The following is a 13,264-nucleotide window of genomic DNA, read 5'->3' as shown; positions in this document are numbered from 1 at the left end:
TCCTGGAGTTTTTAATCGTAAATGGGTGTTGAATTTTGTCAAAAGCTTTTTCTGCCTCTATTGAGGTGATCATATTGTTTTTATTCCTTAATACGTTAATATGGTGTATAACTTTGCTTGATTTGTGTATATTGAAGAATCCTTGCATTCCTAAGATAAATCCCACTTGATCATGGTGTATTATCTTTTTAATATGTTGTTGGATTCTGTTTGCTAGTATTTTGTTCAGGATTTTTGTATCTATGTTCATCAGTGATATTGGTCTGTAATTTTCTTTTTTTTTTTTTTGTAGTATCTTTGGTTTTGCTATCAGGGTGATGGTGGCCTCATAGAATGAGTTTGGGAGTATTCCTTCCTCTGGAATTTTCTGGAAGAGTTTGAGAAGGATCAGTATTAGCTCTTCTCTAGATGTTTGATAGAATTAGCCTGTGAAGCCATCTGGTCCTGGACTTTTGTTTGTTGGAAGATTTTTAATTACAGTTTCAATTTCATTACTTGTGATAGGTCTGTATATATTTTCTTTTTTTTTTTTTTTTTTGTGCGGTACGTGGGCCTCTCACTGCTGTGGCTCTCCCATCGCAGAGCACAGGCTCTGGACGCACAGGCCCAGCAGCCATGGCTCACGGGCCCAACCGCTCCGCGGCATGTGGGATTCTTCTGGACTGGGGCACGAACCCATGTCCCCTGCATCAGCAGGTGGACTCTCAACCACTGCGCCACCAGGGAAGCCCTGTATATATTTTCTAATTCTTCCTGGTTCATTTTGGAAAACTGTACCTTTCCAAGAATTTGTCCATTTCTTCTTGGTTTTCCATTTTATTGGTGTCTAGTTGTTTGTAGTAGTCTCTTTTAATCCTTTGTATTTTGGCGGTGTCAGTTTGGGATTTCTCCTTTTTCATTTCTAATTTTATTGATTTGCGACCTCTCCTTTTTTTTCTTGTTGAGTCTGGCTAAGGGTTTATCAATTTTGCTTATCTTCTCAAAGAACCAACTTTTAATTTTATTGATCTTTGCTACTGTTTTCTTCATTTCTAGTTCATTTATTTGTGCTCTCATCTTTATGATTTCTTTCCTTCTACTGACTCTGGGTTTTCTTTGCTCTTCTTTCTCTAGTTGCCTTAGGTGTAGGATTAGATTGTTTACTTGAGCTTTTTCTTGTTTCTTGAGGTGAGATTGAATTGCTATAAACTTCCCTCTTAGAACTGCTTTTGCTGTGTCCCATTGGTTTTGAGTCATTGTGTTTTCATTGTCATTTGTTTCTATGTAATTTTTATTTCTTCTTTGATTTCTTCAGTGATCTCTTGGTTATTAAGTAGTGTATTGTTTAACTTGCATGTGTTTGTAATTTTTACAGTCTTTTTCCTGTAACTGATTTCCAATCTCATAGCATTGTGGTCAGAAAAGATGTTTGATACAACTTCAGTTTTCTTAAATTTTCCAAGGTTTGATTTGTGATGCAAGATGTGATCTATCCTGGAGAATGTTCTCTGTGCACTTGAGAAGAAAGTGTATTCTGCCACTTTTGGATGGAATGTTCTATAAATATTAATTAAATATATCTGGTCTATTGTGTCATTTAAAGTCTTGTGTTTCCTTATTTATTTTGTTTGATCTGTCCATTGGTGTAAGTGGGGTGTTAAAGTCCCCTACTATGATTGTGTTACTGTCAATTTCCCCTTTCATGGTTGTTAGCATTTGCCTTACGCATTGAGATGCTCCTATGTTGGGTGCATATCCATTTATCATTGTTATATCTTCTTCTTGGATTGATCCCTTGATCATTACGTAGTGTTCTTCCTTATCTTTTGTAACAGTCTTTATTTTAAAGTCTATTTTATCTGATATGAGTATTGCTACTCCAGCTTTCTTTTGTTGCCCATTTGCATGGAATATCTTTTTCCATCCCTTCACTTTCAGTCTGTATGTGTCCCTAGGTCTGAAGGGGGTCTCCTGTAGACAGCATATATATGGGTGTTGTTTTTGTATCCATTCAGCCAGTCTGTGTCTTTTGGTTGGGGCATTTAATCCACTTACATCCAAGTTCATTATCGATATGTATGTACCTATTACCATTTTCCTAATTGTTTTGGGTTTTTGTGGGTCTTTTTCTTCTCTTGTGTTTCCCGCCTAGAGAAGTTTCTTTAGCATTTTTTGTAAAGTTGGTTTGGTGGTGCTGAATTCTCTTAGTTTCTGCTTGCCTGGAAAGCTTTTGATTTTTCTGTCTCAATCTGAATGAGATCCTTGCTGGGTAGAGTAATCTTTGTTGCAGGTTTTTCTCCTCCATCACTTTAAGTATATCCTGCCACTCCCTTCTGGCTTGCAGAGTTTCTGCTGAAAAATCAGCTGATAACCTTATGGAGATTCCTTTGTATGTTAATTTTTGTTATTTCCCTGCTGCTTTTAATTTTTTCTTTGAATTTAATTTTTGTTAGTTTGATTAGTATGTGTCTTGGTGTGTTTCTCTTAGGGTTTATCCTGTATGGGACTCTCTGTGCTTCCTGGACTTGGGTGACTATTTCCTTTCCCATGTTAGGGAAGTTTTCCATTATAATCTCAGACACTTTTTTTTTCTCTTCTTCTTCTGGGACCCTTATAATTCAAACGTTGGTGTGTTTAGTGTTGCCCCAGAGGTCTCTGAGACGTCTTCAGTTCTGTTCATTTTTTTTTCTCTATTCTGCTCCTCAGCCGTTATTTCCATCATTCTGTCTTCCAGTTCACTTTTCGCTCTTCTGCCTCTGTTATTCTGTTATTGATTCCTTCTCGTGTATTTTTCATTTCAGTTATTGTATTGTTCATTTCTGTTTGTTTGTTCTTTAGTTCTTCTAGACCTTTGTTAAACATTTTTTATATTTTCTCAATCTGTGCCTCCATTCTATTTCCGAGATCCTGGATCAACTTCACTATCATCACTCTGAATTCTTTTTCAGGTAGATTGCCTATTTCCTCTTCATTTATTTGGTCTTTTAGGTTTTTACCTTGCTTGTTTATCTCTGACATATTTTTTTGCTGTCTCTTTTTTTTTTTTTTTTTATGGATGGGATTGTGTTCCTGTCTTACTGGTTGTTTGGCCTGAGGCTTCCAGCACTGGAGTTTGTAGGCTGTTGGGTAGATCTGGGTTTTGGTGCTGAGATGCGGGCCTCCAGGAGACCTCACTCCAATAAATATTCCCTGGGGTCTGAGGTTCTCTGTGGTTCGGATTCAGAGCCCCCACTGCAGAAGCTTCGGCCCAACCCACAGCTCATACACCAAGATGCCAGGAGCCGCTGTGGGGTGGCAAAAAAAGAAAAAGAAACAGAGAACAATAACAAAGAGTAAAAAATAAAATTAGACTAGGAAACTAACAGATATGTTAGAAAGAATATAAAAATAAAAATACAGATGAAACAGCAACTGGAAGGTGAAACAGAACCACAATTGTAAAAAAGAGGAGAAATAAAAAGGCAGAAAAGGCCTTGATTGTGGGGGCGGGGCTTAGGGGTGGTGTTTAGATAGTGGGCAGGGCCTTTGCTTAGGACCCACAGGGCTGGAAAAGGCCCTGTGGGGGGGGTGGGGGGGTGGGGACTTAGGTTCAATGGAACAGAAGGGGCCAGGCATGCCTCTAGTCTCAGCAGGCTTCCCGGGCTGAGTGGGCGGGGCAAATGCCCTGCCTGCCTCTCCTGCTCCTCTGGCCCTGGAGGGCTTCCCCCCACACCTGCCTGCCTCTCCTGCTCTCCCCCAGCCTCCTACCTATGCCCCCAGGGTCAGTGCAGCCTGGAGGGTGCGTTGGAGGGTGGGGGGCCTGGCCTGGGAGTGGAAAAACACTCTTTGACATAAACCACAGCAAGATCTTTTTTGGCCCACCTCCTAGAGTAATGAAAATAAAAACAAAAATAAAGAAATGGGACCTAATTAACCTTAAAGCTTTTGCACAGCAAAGGAAACCATAAACAAGACAAAAAGACAACCCTCAGAATGGGAGAAAATATTTGCAAATGAAACAATGGACAAAGGATTAATCTCCAAAATATACAAACAGCTCATGGAGCTCAACATCAAAAAAACAAACAACCCAATTAAAAAACGGACAGAAGACCTAAATAGACATTTCACCAAAGAAGACATGCAGATGGCCAAGAGGCACATGGGAAGCTGCTCAACATCACTAATTATTAGAGAAATGCAAATTAAAACCACAGTGAGGTATCACCTCACATTGGTCAGAATGGTCATTATCAAAAAATCTAGAAACAGTAAATGCTGGAGAGGGTGTGGTGAAAAGGGAACCCTCCTGCGCTGTTGGTGGGAATGTAAATTGATACAGCCACTATGGAGAACAGTATGGAAGTTCCTTAAAAAACTAAAAATAGAACTACCATACGACCCAGCAATCCCACTACTGGGCATATACCCTGAGAAAACAGTAATTCAAAGAGACACATACATACCACAATGTTCATTGCAGCACTATTTACAATAGCCTGGACATGGACGCGACCTAAGTGTCCATTGACAGACGAATGGATCAAGAAGATGTGGCACATATATACAACAGAATATTACTCAGCCATAAAAAGAAACGAAATTGAGTTATTTGTAGTGAGGTGGATGGACCTAGAGTCTGTCATATAGAGTGAAGGAAGTCAGAAAGAGAAAAACAAATACCGTATGCTAACGCATATATATGGAATCTAACGGAAAAAAATGGTACTGATGAGCCTAGTGGCAGGGCAGGAATAAAAACACAGACATAGAGAATGGTCTTGAGGACACAGGGTGGAGAGGGGGAAGCTGGGGTGAAGTGAGAGTAGCATTGACATATATACACTACCAAATGTAAAATAGATAGCTACTGGGAAGCAGCAGCAGCATAGCACAGGGAGATCAGCTCTGCGCTTTGTGATGATCTAGAAGGGTGGGATAGGGTGGGTGGGAGGGAAGCTAAAGAGGGAGAGGATAGGGCATATATGTATGCATATGGCTGATTCACGTTGTTGTACAACAGAAACTAACACAGCATTGTGAAGCAATTATACTCCAATAAAGATGTATTAAAAAACAAATCACTGTTGTTAAGATTTCACAGTATTGTTCTAGGACCTTAGCTAACTACCTAAAGGAGAAGTGAAGGAAAGAGACAGAAAGTCTATTAAAGCAATAATAGCTGAAAACTTCCCAAACATGGGGAAAGAAATGGACATCCACATTCACGAGGCCCAAAATGGAGTACACTAAGAAACATAGTTAAGTTGTCAGAACTCAAAGACAATTATGAAAGCAGCAAGAGAAAAGTGACTCATTACATATAAGGGACTCCTCATATGACTATGGATTTCTTAACAGAAACTTTGCAGGCCAGGAGAGACTGGGATAATATAGTCAAAATATTAAAAGAGAAAAAGGCTATCAACCAAGAATACTATGCCCAACAAAACTTCTTCAGAAATAAAGGAGAAATAAAGACTTTCCTGAACAAAGAAAAGCTGAGGGAGTACATCACCACTAGACCTGTCTTCCAAGAAATGCTAAAGGCTGATCTTCAAGTGGAAATAAAAGGATGCTAATTAACATCATAAAACATGAATGTATAAAACACATTAGGAATGGTAAACATATAGGCAAACCCAGATTCTCTAATATTGAATGGTTTTATGGAAATCACTTTCAACTCTAGTTGAGAAGTTAAAAAACAAACATGTTAATGTTAACCATAACTACAATAATTTTGGTATTGGATACACAACACAAAAAAGATGTAAACTGTAACATCAATAATCTAGTATGTGAGGGAAGAGGAAGTATAATGTTTCTGTATGCTATCAAAGTTCAGTTGTTACCACCTTAAAATAGAGTGTTATATATAAATATAAGCTATATTACCTAAGTCTCATGGTAACCACAAAGGAAAAACCTGTAGCAAATATACAAAAGATTATGATAAAGTATTCAAAGCATACCACTGCCGAAGGTAATCAAATCACAAAATAAGACAGCAAGAGAGGACACAAGGTAAAAAGTCAGAAAACAAATACTAAAATGACAATAGTTAAGTCCTTACTTATCAATAATTACTTTAAACATAAATGGATTACATTATCTAATAAAAAGACATAGAATTGCTGAATGGATAAAAAGAACAAGATCCAACAATAAGCTGCCTATAAGGAACTCACTCTAGCTTTAAGGAAACTCATAGACTGAAAGTGAAGGGATGAAAAAAGAGAATTCAAGCAAATAGTAATCAAAAGAAAGCAGAGACAACTATGCTTACATCTTTAGACTTTAAGCTAAAAATGGTTGAAAGGGACAAAAAAAGGTCTTACATAATGATAGAGAGGTCAATCCATCAAGAAGAAATAACAATTATAAATATTTATACACCCAACATTAGAGCATGTAAATATATAAAACAAATATCAACAAAACTAAAAGGAAAAACAAACAGCAATATGATAATAGTTGGGGACTTTAATATCACACTCTCAACAATGGACAGATCATCCAGACAGACAATCAATAAGGAAACAGTGGATTTAAACTACAGACCAAATGAACATAAAAGGCATATATAGAACATTCTATCCAACATCAGCAGAATACACATTTTCCTTGAGTACACACAGAACATTTGCTAGGATAGATTATATATAAAGCCACAAAATAAGTCTGAACATATTCAAGGAGATGGAAATTACATAAAGTATCTGTTCTGAACATAATGGTAAAAAACTAGAAATAAATAACAGGAGAAGAGTCAGAAAATTCACAAATACATGGATTTAAGGAAATTAAACAGTACATTCCTGAACAACCAATGGATCAAAGAAAAATATCAATAGTAAATTTTTAAGAAATGTCTTGACAAATGAAAACACAATATACCAAAACTTATGGGATGTATCAAAGGCAGTACTAAGAGGAAAGTTTATAGTAAGAAATCAATACATCAAAAAAGAAAATCTCAAATAACAACCTAACTTTTCACATCATGGAACTAGAAAAAAAAGAACAAACTAAGCCCAAAGTTAGCAGAAGAAAGGAAATAATAAAGATTAGAGCAGAAATAAATAAAATAGAAAATAGGAAAATAATAGAAAAGATTAAAAAAATTATGAGTTGGTTCTTTGAGAAGATTATTTTAAATAACAAATCTTTACCTAATCTATTCAAGGAAAAAAGAGAGAGGAGAAAATATTTGCAAAGCACATATCAAATAAGGGTTTAATCTCCATATTATAAAAGGAATATATGCAACTCAATATCAAAAAAATTTCATTTTAAAAATGGGTAAAGGGGTGGGATAGGGAGTGTGAGAGGGAGACACAAGAGGGAGGGGATATGGGGATATATGTATATGTATAGCTGATTCACTTTGTTATACAGCAGAAACTAACACACCATTGTAAAGCAATTATACTCCAATAAAGACGTTAAAAAAAAAAAAGGAACACTGGGCTAGGTGCCAACTTAATGAAAAAATTGATTCTGTTAATTTAAGAATTTAATAGATATATGAGTCATATATAAAATAAATAAATAAATAAAAATAAAAATGGGTAAAGGGCCTAAAACAACATTATTCCAAAGAAGATTTTCAAAATGCCAAAAGGTACATGAAAAGGTACTCAACAACATTAATCATCAGAGAGATGCAAATAAAAACCACAATGAGATATCACCTCACACCTGTTAGAATGGCTGTCATTCAAAAGACAAGAGATAAGTGCTGGCTAAGTGTATAAAAGGGAACTCTTGTGCACTGCGAGTAGGAATGTAAATTGGTAGAGCCACTACAGAAAACAATATGGAGGTTTCTCAAAATAATGAAAATAGAACTACCATATGATCCAGCAATCCCACTTCTTAGTATATATTCAGTGGAAATGAAATCACTATCTTGAAGAATTATCTGCACTCCCATGTTCATTGCAGCATTACTTACAATAGCCAAGACATGGAAACAACTTAAGGGTCCATCAATGGATGAGTGGATAAAGAAGATACGTTTTAGGGGTGTGTGTGTGTGTGTGTGTGTGTAAAATGGAATTGTATTCGGTTATAGAAAGAAGAAATCCTGCCATTTGCAACAACATGGATGAACCTTGAGAGTTTTATGCTATGTGAAACAAGACAGAGAAAGAAACATACTGTATGAATTCACTTATATGTGGGATCTAAAAAAAACAAACTCATAGAGACAGAGAGCAGACTGGTGGTTGCCAGGGCTGGGGAGTAGGGATGGGGCAGAAATGGGTGAGTGGTCAAAGGGTACAAACTTCCTGTTATGAGATGAATAAGTTCTGGGGATGTAAGGTACAGCCTGGTGACTATAGTTAAGAATACTATATTGTATACTTGAAAATGCTAAAGAGTAGATGTTAAAAGTTCTCACTACACACATACAAATGTAAATATATGAGGTGATGATATATAAACTAAATTTACTGTGCTAATCATTTCACAGTATACACATATTTCAGGCTTCCCTGGTGGCGCAGGGGTTAAGAATCTGCCTGCCAATGCAGGGGACATGGGTTCAAGCCTTGGTCCAGGAAGATCCCACATGCCGCGGAGCAACTAAGCCCGTGCGCCACAACTACTGAGCCTGTGCTCTAGAGCCCGCGAGCCACAACTACTGAAGCCTGCTCACCTAGAGCTCGTGCTCTACAACAAGAGAAGCCACTGCAATGAGAAGCCCGTGCACCACAACGAAGAGTAGCCCCTGCTCACTGCAACTAGAGAAAGCCCGCACGCAGCAGCAAAGACCCAACACAGCCAAAAATAAATAAGTTTAAAAAAACCAATACGCACATATGTCAAATCATTATGTTGCACATCTTAAACGTACACAATGTTTTATGTCAGTTAGCTCTCAGTGAAGCTTGGGGGGAAAAAATGAGAAGCCCAGCTTAACTCAAGTGTCATTTATATTATGTATAATGGTGTCATTTTATAATATAAAGTGAACAATAATTGCACAGAATAGGGAAACTCCCCAATTCTAGCTATATTTGTTGGCATGTGTTGTTTGTAATTCCACAGGCTGAGATGCATGAAGATGACATAGATGCCATTAGTAGTCATTTGAAAATCACTCCATTTTTTTCCCCCAAAGTATGAATTCTGTACTTGGGATTGATGGCTGTCATTTTTCACAGTAATGCACAGTAATGCACCGCTATTTCTTAGAATTTATATTACTCCACCCATAACCCACCTTCATAATGTATTCCCTTTTCATCCTTTGTGCACTAGCGTCTCTGTAATTGAGCCCTGAATTTGAATAAATGGTTTTCCTCCTGATGAATATCACTCACATATGTAGTCATTTACTCATGACTCCATTCCTTCATGCACCTATCCAATCATTCATCGAGTGCTTACTATACGCGTGTTTCTAGGGACTCCAAGAATAATGCAGAAAGCCACTAAAGATTAAATTTGTTTTTAAGAAAAGGGAGAGCCAACATTTTTTTCAAGTACTTAAATAAAAGACTGAAAGAAAAACTATACCAAGATGTTACTAGTAGTTATCTCAAGTAGTATTTTTATTAACTCTTCTGTTCTATCCAGATTTCTCCAAAACATGTTTAATTTTATCATCAGTAAAACATAATGAATTAAAATTTTTCTAGTTTAAAAAGAATATCAATTTTTCAATTAAGTGATATATTAAATAGTATGATGAGATGAAAGTCATATATATGGGTAAATGTATCTCTACAGTACCTAGTACAGTAAGCTGGAAAACTGGTCATACAACAGTTCAATAAGTTTATTGATCATCCAGAAAATTAGGTATGTTTTATCTCTTTCATATTAAAAACATAATATACTTTCATTTTCTCCCTGTAGTTTATGATGACCAAATGTTCAATATTGTTCTCTTTTCATCTCTACTAAGAATACATGATTCCATATTCCCATACAGGAACCACTTTTCAGATCATGTGATTTGATTTGGGCTTCAAAGAATATGTCCCACCAGGGGATTAATTTGTGGTGCTTTTGCAGGAACCTGATTGCAGTTCCCAGGGAGAGAGGTGGGAGATGGAAAAGAAAGGCAGATGAAGAAGAATATGTCACTTCCACCAAGTTCTTGAGTCTTAATTTCAGATTCCACTGAGGAGTGAAAACTGACAGTGCATCTCTGAGTAGGATTATGAAGAGATGCTAGAGCATTCTCCCCAGAGACCACAGTCAAAGGGCTATCAGGATGATTAAGAACATGCTGATATGTGAGATCATGTGATCTTTATTTCTATAGTTTCACAGGCAAAACTGAGAAAGACTTGAAGATGCCACCAGAAGAATCAGTAAATATCATGCTGTAAACTATACTCTCTTTTTCTACCATCTTATTTTTCACCTACTTTCTCTTTGGCTGCATTTTGTTGGATTAATAAATGTTTGGATACTTCCTTTTTTCCCCCTCTTCTGGAGAAAAATAGAGGTTACTCTTAAATTGTTTAACATACTTATTTGGGTCTTCATTTTCCTAAATTTGAAGCTATTCAAGATTTCTTTCTTCCTCCTGAAAATGACATTGACCTTAACACCCTTTAACTTTCCACAGAACAATGTGCCCACATTGTCATTGCTACCTAGAATATAACTCTTTTCCTTTTTATTCACACACAATATTTGTTCTGCATTATTTTTACATCCAATAGTTAATGAAAACTATAAAAAATTCACACTAAATTTCTGTGTACAAATATTTAATATCTTGTATCTCATTCCCCTCAGGGTTTAATTTTCAACTTCCTGGAGAAAACTATTTAATATTTTTACAGTAAAAGGCTATGGCTGGAAAACACTTATAGTCACTGTATGTCTGAAATGTTTTTTTTACCCTCTTCTCCCTCTTTCATGATAATCTAGCTAGATATAAAAATATGTCATCAGTTATTTTCCCTCACTACTTTGAAGATATTCCATTCTTGTTTTTGGCATCTTCCATTAATGATATGAAGTTGGCTGTGTCATTATTTGATATTCTAAATAGTCTTTTCTCTATGGTACTTTTAAGAATGTATTTTTTATTCTTGATATTCTGCCATTTCACTACCAAGTATCAGGTATGGGGTTTTAATTTTAGTCAGTATTGAGCATGCCCTTCCATTCTCAATACTCATATCTGGGGCTTCCCTGGTGGCGCAGTGGTTAAGAATCTGCCTGCCAATGCAGGGGACACGGGTTCGAGCCCTGGTCCGGGAAGATCCCACATGCTGCAGAGCAACTAGGCCCGTGCAGCACAACTACTGAGCCTGCGCTCTAGAGCCCGCAAGCCACGATTATGGAGCCCACATGCCACAACTACTGAAGCCCGTGTGCCTAGAGCCTGTGCTCTGCAACAAGAGAAGCCACCACAATGAGAAGCCCAGGCACCACAATGAAGAGTAGCCTCCGCTCACCACAACTAGAGAAAGCCTGCGCGCAGCAACAAAGACCCAATGCAGCCAAAAATAAATTAATTAAATAAATTAATTTTTTAAAAAACCTCCTGTCTTTCATTCTGCCATTAGTGTTTCAAATCTTATTTCCTCACCTCAACCTTCCTTCATTTTCTTCCTCCAGAAATATTAGTAGGCATATATTGAAAGTTCTCAATTTATTCTCCATAGCTCTCAAGGTGTAAGATTCAGAGCTCTGGGAATTCCCTGGTGGTCCAGTGGTTCGGCATGGCACGGCCAAAAGAAAAAAAGATTCAGGGCTCTCAGGGAGATCAGAATGAGGCTTGCCTCATCCTCACGTCAGGTGGGTCATCACCTGAAACTACACCCTTGTTCAGCTTCCCCTCTGCCCTGCCCTGTTCCCCCCACTCTCTTTCTCCTGGGAACACTTTCTAATAAAATCACCTGCACACGGTCCTCACCCCAGTGTCTGCTTCTGGGGACTTAACCTAAGACATATTATGCGTAACACTTGGGGCTGGATGCTAAGAATATTTGTAGCAGTGAGCAAATGAGACACAGACACTGCCACTTGGAGCTCATGGTCTAATGAAGAAGATGGGACATTGAACTGAGTTAATGTAGAAGCACAAACAGTGCCTTGGGAAAAGGAGAACTTAATCTTTTAGGGTGGCAGTTGTCAGAGGTGGCTTACCAAATGAAATGGCATTGAAACTGAGACCAAAAGCTAAACAGGAGTTATGCACGCAAAGGGCAATGTGGAATATGGGACGGGAACATCAAGGGCAAAGGCCAGAGGGGAGACAGTGAACAGCTGGATCATTTAGTGAAGAAGTCTATACGGAGCCTGTGTGTTGCCATATTGTCCTATAAATCCCAGAAAGATCTATAGGCAGGACTTAATTTAATGAGACTTTCTGGGATGGTCATTCTTGCATTCAACACACACATTTGTGCACTTCCGTTTCAGTGCTTCGTGTAGTTTACAATAGGACAAGGGAGCCCTGGCAAGAACTACCTTACCAAGTACCTATGGGGAGCAACAAATCAAGACTGTTAGAAGTTCAAAATCACAAAGGATGTCTTTGAGCTACAGTGGTCTAGCTAGGGCTCAGTTATGCAGCTCAAGACAGGAAGGGTGTTGGCTGGTAGAGAGGTGAAGACTAACATTCCAGTTGGTAAGAGGCAGAAGAGGGAACTACACATCCTCAAAGGTATGGAAGAACAGATCCCAATAATACTTCATCACCTCCCTACAGGCACGGTCCCTGGCTCATCTAGGCAGCTAATCATGCTTTCCTCTATACAAACACTAACGTACACACTTTTCTGCAATCCCTTTCCTTAACTCTTTGACTTCTTCAATAGATTATGAGCTCTTCACAAAGGAAGTGGTACTTACGTTTAATATGCCCAATGATTAGCATATAGCACAAGTTCAAAAATGTCTATTGGATGGAGGAATTAAAGAATAAGTGAAAAATTATTTCTTTTAGCTTCTGTTCTTTTCAATATGAGCAGGATAGCTTATATCCAAAATCTCTAATGTGTGTTTTACACATGCACACCTCAATTCAGACTAGTCATATCTCAGGTGCTCAATAGCTATATGTAGATAATCAATACTCCACTGGACTATGCAGTTCTACACACTACCTCAAAATATGAAGCTAACATTTTTCCAACACAAGATATTTTCCAATACAAGACTCCTGAGAAACAAGAGATTCTCAGACACATTATTTAGATCAGGATTTTTCAACAGTGACGCATTGACATTTTGGCTAGATACTTCTTTGTTTTGGTGGGGGGGGGGGGTGCTTTCCTGTGCCTTGTGGGATGTTTGGCAGTATCTTTGGCCTCTACTCACT

This window comes from Orcinus orca, chromosome 5 (assembly GCF_937001465.1).
Source record: "Orcinus orca chromosome 5, mOrcOrc1.1, whole genome shotgun sequence".
In the NCBI taxonomy this organism is placed as follows: domain Eukaryota; kingdom Metazoa; phylum Chordata; class Mammalia; order Artiodactyla; family Delphinidae; genus Orcinus; species Orcinus orca.
Note: the sequence above shows the minus strand (reverse complement) of the source record.